The 7,814-nt window shown below is 38.9% G+C and overlaps 1 protein-coding gene across 4 annotated transcripts in view; it reads left to right on the top strand.

Annotated features, from left to right (window-relative positions):
- Positions 1-284: 284 nt before the first annotated feature.
- Positions 285-7,814, top strand: part of LOC306858716 (microtubule-associated protein RP/EB family member 3-like) — a 19,138-nt gene continuing 11,608 nt past the window's right edge. For 3 of the 4 annotated variants that reach the window (XR_013783224.1, XR_013783225.1, XM_079399388.1), the window contains exon 1: positions 297-387. The gene's annotated coding sequence lies outside the window, so the exon portion shown is untranslated. Of the gene's footprint in view, positions 388-7,814 lie in introns of all 4 variants that reach the window. The other variant, XM_079399389.1, reaches the window with a different exon arrangement.

Below are 7,814 nucleotides of genomic sequence, written 5' to 3' on the forward strand. Positions count from 1 at the left end.
TTTTTAATATTTTATTTCTGTTAAAGTTTATTTTATTTCAAGTAACAACATTTTTATGGTTGAAATATTATTTTAGTTAGCTATATTAATGTAATAGACGTGCTATTGGCATATTTCAAATAGTAAAATACACATCATTGTACATTATTATATTTGTTTCTGCTACTGTATTCATCAGACAGAAGGGAGTGTGTAAAACAATGTAGATATGACCTGCGTAGGCTCTGCGTTGCAGGCCCGTGTGCGCGCACGCACTCCTCCAGTCGTGTGTGACGCATGCGTGCGCGTTCAGGACTGAGTTTGGTGGGCGCGCGTGTTACGCGCTGCGTTTCCAGAGACGCTGATAACAGAGAGAGACTGCGCAGCGCGAGCAGATTCAGCTGAACCGTGAGTAAAAGCGCTGATTCACTGCAGTATGCGTCTGTTTGAGCGCTGTGCGGGACTGAGCGCTGGTAAAGCCCTGAAGAAGCGCGTAGTGTTCTTATTATTATAGTTATAGAGACGCGTCAGCCCGCGGAGGCCCTTCAGACGCGCCGCGCCGCCCCGCGTCACACGCGCGTGTTGTGTTTAACGGTAGAGGATGATTTTAACGGTTCCGCGCAGTTTAGCGGTTTGTCCCGGTGAGACGATAATAATTACACATTATTTATATATATTTGGTCATCATTCATCATCATACTGTGCTAATATCTGATATAATAATAACACGGTTTACTGCACATTATATTACTTTATATCCAGCCTACAATTATTTCCAGAAATGACACAAATATATACATTATATCATTCATATACAGCGCTGGCCAAAATAACAACACTATCTCCAGCAGCTAAATCATGTTTTAAGTCAGTTATTTCTATATTTTGATTTTGCATGTATATATATGTATATACGTATGTACACACACAACACACACCACACACCACATACACACACACACACACCACACACACACCACACACACACAACACACACCACACACACACCACACACACAACACACACACACTAATTTTCGATTAGTTGGTTTGATTGTAGAATATTGAATAGGTCGTGCGATTATGGTCTTAATGATAATAATCCGGGCATGTTTTCAGTGCTGATGGGTTGGTGATGTGTTCATGTTTAATAACGCACCTGTCAAAGACAGCAGAAGAACAGCACTTGTGTGGGATATAACGGTTACGTTACCTGGGGACGATGGCAAATACGTGTTCAGTGTGGTGTGTGTATTATCATCTTTCCACGGCTGAAATAAATACATTCTGATGTTCATTCATGTTTATTTCGTGCTTCAGGAATGAAAAGATGATTGGTTCTCGAGGCACTAGCGATCTGTCATGACACATTAGAGAGCAACAAAACGCTATTTATTGTTTGAATTTATTTTAAAAAATGCACAATTTCAAAGCTAAGACTTTGTTTCATACCAGACGTATCCTGCGTTGTCTTGTCTGCCGGCGTGTGGTCCATTTCTTCTTTGCTCTGTCATGTATTTTTCACTGAGGGCTTTGGGTCTTTGCACTCCTGTATTCATCCCAAACATGTGGATATGCTCATTTTTTCAATATTGTTATTGTTATGAAGACGTTAATAAAAAATGAAAAAGTGCCATCATTCATATATATATATATATATATATATATATATATACATACACTATATTGCCAGAAGTATTGGGTCACCCCCTTCTAATGAACATTGTTTGACTACTTTAGTAATTTCTATGAGTACAAATCTTAATGTTGAAGCATATAAAGATATTCTAGGGAATTGTGTGCTTCTAATTTTATAGCAACAGTTTGGACAGAACCCTTTTCTATTCTAACATGACAGTGTCTCTGTGTATAAGACACGGTTCAGAAAGACATGATTGATTGAGTCAGTGTGGAAGAACTGGACTGATCTGCAGAAAGACAAGTCCTGATCCCAGCAGTATATATATATAATCTGCAATTATATCCAGAAATTAAATGTATATTAATTATTTAACATATATTCATTTTTATAATAATTTATGTAGTTATTTTTTAAGGTAATATGTTATGATTTTAGTCATTAAATATTATGATTTCTGGTTAATATGACTCAAATGGTAATTTTTTATGGGAAACTGAAAAAAAAATGCAAACAATAAATATTCATAATAACACACGTTATCAAATGCAAACTAACTGTTGACAAGTGATAGAGTGCAATAGTGAAATAAAAATGTTTTCTTATATTTCATTCATTCGTAAATTGTGAATGCTGGCAATAATATTCACGCTGATATTCATACACACACACTCTCACACACACACACACACACACACACACACTCTCACACACACACACACTCTCTCTCTCACACACACACACACTCTCTCTCTCACACACACACACACACTCTCTCACACACACACACACACACACACACTCTCTCTCACACACACACACACACTCTCTCACACACACACACACACACACACACACTCTCTCTCTCTCACACAGACACACACACTCTCACACACACACACACACACACACACACACACTCTCTCACACACACACACTCTCTCACACACACACACTCTCTCACACACACACACACACTCTCTCTCACACACACACTCTCTCTCACACACACACACTCTCTCTCTCACACACACACACTCTCTCTCTCACACACACACACACACACACACTCTCTCACACACACACACACACTCTCTCTCTCACACACACACACTCTCTCACACAAACACACTCATTCGTTCCCACGTACAGAGAAGCATGCAGAATATTCATAGCAAATGGCATGAGACATTCCACACGCTTCTAGACGCTTCGATAAACGCTCAAAACATGACTAGTGATCGACCGATATTGATTTTTTATAACCGATACCGATACCAATTATTTGCATGTCTATGTGCCCGATAACCGATATGCAGAACCGATATTTATTTACTGTTATAAAGTAAATAAATGACTGCGTGAAGTAAGTCCATACTTCACTTTGGTTTTTCCTCCTTTCAGTCATCTTAACAAAAAATGTTTTGAGAATTAGCAGTCTTTCATGCAGGGCTCTAGACTCATTCTTCCCACTGATCTCACTTTTGCGCACGAGCACATAATTTGGTTGCAATTTGTTTTTTGTTTTTGCTACAACATTTGATTAATCAATGCATGCTGATGAACTTTTATCATAGTTTATAGTTATATGGTAACGAACGTTTTCAACATTCAACTCGTTCTTTTTCATCTGTATTATTTGTGATTTAAATTTTGTGAACAGGAATTCCTTTTTTCGTGCGCTTTTTACTTTCAAATTTGCGATCTTGGTGTCACATTTTACAAGAAAAGATCATTGTCTGTTTTGCTTATATCTATACACCTTTAACTTTTTAAGACTAAAACAAAAGATGGATTCATTGTTATTCTTAATTAAAAAGTGCAACAACAATAAAACAGTACGTTGACAATGACAAACTCTTACATAACATTTACTAACAAAAACGAATAAGACGAGGCATATGGCATAGGACACACCACATGCTGTACTATATACCGTATATTACAGAATGTTTAGCAAACTCTGAGGAAGCAAATAAATATTAATATATATATTTTTTTTTAATTAAGGAAAGCCTCCATAGCATAACCTGAGGTAAACAGCAAAGATAACAAGCTTCTCAAAACGAAAACAAAAAGAAAAGTAAAACTAAACTGGCTGTAGCTGACAGGAGTTTTTTCTACAAGAATACCACCACGTTCACCTTCTCTGGTTTAAGAAGCGGTCTTTTACTTTAGTTTGAAAACAAATCCATCCGTTGCGCTCCATCCGCGACGCGCACCTTCACGCTCGTGCTGACGCAGCGAGTATGAACCAGGCTCTACCCACTAAGCGCTCGCGCTGAATGCACCTCTCTTCACGTGATCAGTGAAATCTGACTCCTGCTATAATGTGCTGCGGCTGGCAGCGCGCGCTGTATGAAGCAGACGCTTTGGAGCAGCGCAGACCTGGCACTCGTACAAATGCGACCACGTCAAATTTTAACTCGCAAACAATTACCATTTTGGTCGCAGTCTAGAGCCCTGTCATGTTCAATTTAATCTTCGTATTACAAGAATAAAAAACATTTTATTTATAAAAAGCTTTAGCAGCACCACTAATATTAGCAGTAAGCAAAATTAACATAGAAAGTCTAATGTTTTCAAATGGAGAAAATAAAGGAAAGGAGTCATATCAACTTCATTTTTAACTACAGTTTTAGTAGGTTTATAAGCTGTTTAATAGGATAAAGAGTGAAGAATAATTCACTGGATAATGTTAATTCACGGAATAATATTCTCTGGAATATTGGAATATAACAAGCATTGTATTTTATTGCATTTCTCAACTGGCATGCTCTAAATTATGCTGCTGACAGAGCGGTTTATATGCCTTTACACAGAACTATAGGCTACTCAAACTGCGATCGATCGCGGAGATAATAAATAATTAATTTCCATAGAGTTGTATTAATTTAGATGTTTATAAACAAAATAATGGTTATATAGTAAGTGTTAATACAATTTAGGGTGCTTCAAAAAAGTGAATCTTGTTAAAAGTTACATGCGGTGGCCGTGCTGAGCATTTCTTGAGCATCAACCGCTGAGTGAACTGCAATATGAAGCGGCTTCACGAGACTAATGATGAGCATATAGACAACAGAGAGAGAATTACATTCAGCGCTTTTATTTCCAACATGCAATCATTCATGGCTGTATTATTTAATTCATGCAAAGTTACGTCTTTATTGGGAGAGGACTTGACGGATTATCTGTGACTCCGACTTCACGAGACTAATAGACCACAGAGAGAATTAAATTCAGCGCTTTTATTTCCACCATGTGCTAATTCATGGCTGTGTTATTTCAGGCAAAGTTATAGCCTATCTTTATAGGGACAGGGCTTGACAGAGTATCTTATTTATCATATTTCTTAGAGCCAAGTTGCATTTAAACTATATATCAGGCATTTATGTAATACATCTAATTTGTGCATTAATGCCTGTAATATTAAATAGTTTACTAACTACAGCAAATCAAGTACCTGCACGCCGTTACTGTCTCGTCTCCCCTCAGATGCGCTGCAATTGCGATCCTGCGCGCAATTCTGAAAACGTCCACAAGATGGCGGTGTTTATCGGGGAATCCGATATTACAAAACCGATATTCGATTATGGAAAAATGCTTAAATATCGGGAAAAATATCGGTAAATCGATATATCGGTCGATCTCTAAACATGACTCATGATGCTGTAAACTCATTGAAACCACAGAGACTGTAAACACAAGCTCATTCTCTCTCACACACACACACACACAGTGTTTCTGTAGTGTGTGTGTTTTCCAGAGCTCAGCATTAGTGAGCCTCCATTCAGTGCCACAGGATCAGCTGATGAACATCTCTGTGTAATAAATACACCTGGAAATATTACAGAGATAAATTAAAGACTTACTGCTGCTGTTCTCATTTTTATAGTCGTTCACTTCTGAGAAAATTGATCAGAAGTATTAATGACATCATCTTGTGTTTACAGGTGTCAGTTTTTGACCCAAACAAATGTTTTGTAGAAGGACAAGCCCCGCCCACTGTATGGTTCACGTTTGACTGACAGAAGCAAGTAGCAAATCAGGATTCATGGCTGTGACGTAAACTAAAGCCTATTTATTTATTTTTAATTAATTTATTTATTTAGTCATTTAGCAGATGCTTTTATCCAAAGCTACTTACAAATGAGGACATAAGAAGCAATCAAAACCAACAAAAGAGGAACAACGTGCAAGTGCTATTATAAGTCTCAGTTAGCCTAACACAGTACAGATAATATTATTATTTAAAAAAAAAAAAAGACATTAAATTAGAATAGAGAGTGCTAGAGTTGGAGGGTCAAGTAAAGATGGAACAGATGAGTTTTTAGCCGTTTCTTGAAGATGGGTAAGGATTCGGCTGCTCGGATTGAGTTGGTCAGATCATTCCACCAGATGGGAACAGTTAATGAAAAAGTCTGTGAAAGTGTTTTTGTGTGTCTTTGGGATGGTACAATAATGCATCGTTCACTTGAAGAATGCAAGCTTCTAGAGGCACATAAGTCTGAAGTAATGAATTTAGGTAAAGGGGTGCAGAGCCATTGGTGGTTCTGTAGGAAAACATTAATGCCTTGAATTTAATGCGAGCAGCTATTGGTAGCCAGTGCAGATTGATCAACAGAGGCGTGACGTGCGTTCTTTTCGGCTCATTAAAGATTAATCTTGCAGCAGCATTTTGGATTAATTGTAGAGGTTTAACAGAATTGGCTGGAAGACCTGCCAAGAGAGCATTGCAATAGTCAAGTCTGGACAGAACAAGAGCCTGAACAAGGAGTTGCGTTGCATGTACCGAGAGAAAGGGCCTGATCTTCTTAATATTGTATAATGCAAATCTGCAGGACCGGGCAGTTTTAACAATGTGGTCTGAGAAATTCAGCTTATCATCAATCACAACTCCAAGGTTTCTGGCTGTTTTTGAAGGAGTTATGGTAGATGAGCCTAACTGGAAGCTGAGATTGTGATGAAGCGATGGGTTAGCTGATACTACAAGCAGTTCTGTCTTACCTAGGTTGAGTTGAAGGTGATGGCCCATCATCCAGCAAGAAATGTCTGTTAGACACGCTGAGATGCGAGCAGCTATTGTCGGATCATCAGGATGGAATGAGAGGTAGAGTAGAGTGTCATCAGCATAGCAGTGATATGAAAAGCCATGTTTCTGAATGACAGAACCTAGTGATGCCATGTAGACAGAGAAGAGAAGTGGTCCAAGAACTGAGCCCTGAGGCACCCCAGTAGCTAGATGTTGCGACTTAGACCTCTCCAAGATACTTTGAAGGACCTATCAGAGAGGTTAGACTCAAACCACTGGAGAGCGGTTCCTGAGATGCCCTTTCCCAATAGGGATGACAGGAGGATCTGATGGTTGACCGTATCAAAAGCAGCAGACAGATCCAGCAAGATAAGTAATGAAGATTTGTCAGCCGCTCTTGCAAGTCTTAGGGCTTCAACAACAGAAAGCAAGGCAGTTTCGGTCGAATGTCCACTTCTGAAGCCAGATTGGTTACTGTCCAGGAGGTTGTTCTGTGTGAGAAAGACAGAGACTTGGTTGAACACAACTCGTTCAAGTGTTTTTGCAATGAAAGGAAGAAGGGAAACCGGTCTATAGTTCCCTAAAAGAGTTGGGATAAGAGTGGGTTTTTTAAGAAGTGGAGTTACACAAGCCTGTTTAAATGCAGAGGGAAAAACACCAGTGTGAAGGGATGTATTAACGATGTGAGTGAGTGCAGGTACAACTGCAGGAGAAATGGCTTGAAGGAGATGAGATGGAATAGGATCAAGCGGACAGGTAGTAGGATGACTGGAAAGGATGAGTTTAGAGACCTCTGCCTCAGAGAGTGGAGAGAAGGATGTGAACGAGTGTATGTTTGCTGGTAAGATGTGTTTGATTGATTGTGGTGTGGAAAATTGTGCAGTGAGGTTAGTAATTTTATTAATGAAGAATGAGGAAAAGTCGTCAGCTGTTAGAGATGATGAAGGAGGGGGAGGAGGAGGACAAAGGAGGGAGGAAAATGTTTTAAAGAGCATGCGAGAGTTAGGCTAATTGCTAATTTTGTCATGATAGTATGTCCTTTTAGCAGTGGAAACATTAGCAGAGAAGTCAGAGAGGAGTGCGCGATATAAATTAAGGCCAGAAGACCTTACTATTGGCTATTAACCTTACTATTAACACTATTGGCTGTCTCTTTTCAATAGAA

The sequence above is a fragment of the Barbus barbus genome (genome assembly GCF_936440315.1).
Source record: "Barbus barbus genome assembly, chromosome: 39".
Taxonomy (NCBI): Eukaryota; Metazoa; Chordata; class Actinopteri; order Cypriniformes; family Cyprinidae; genus Barbus; species Barbus barbus.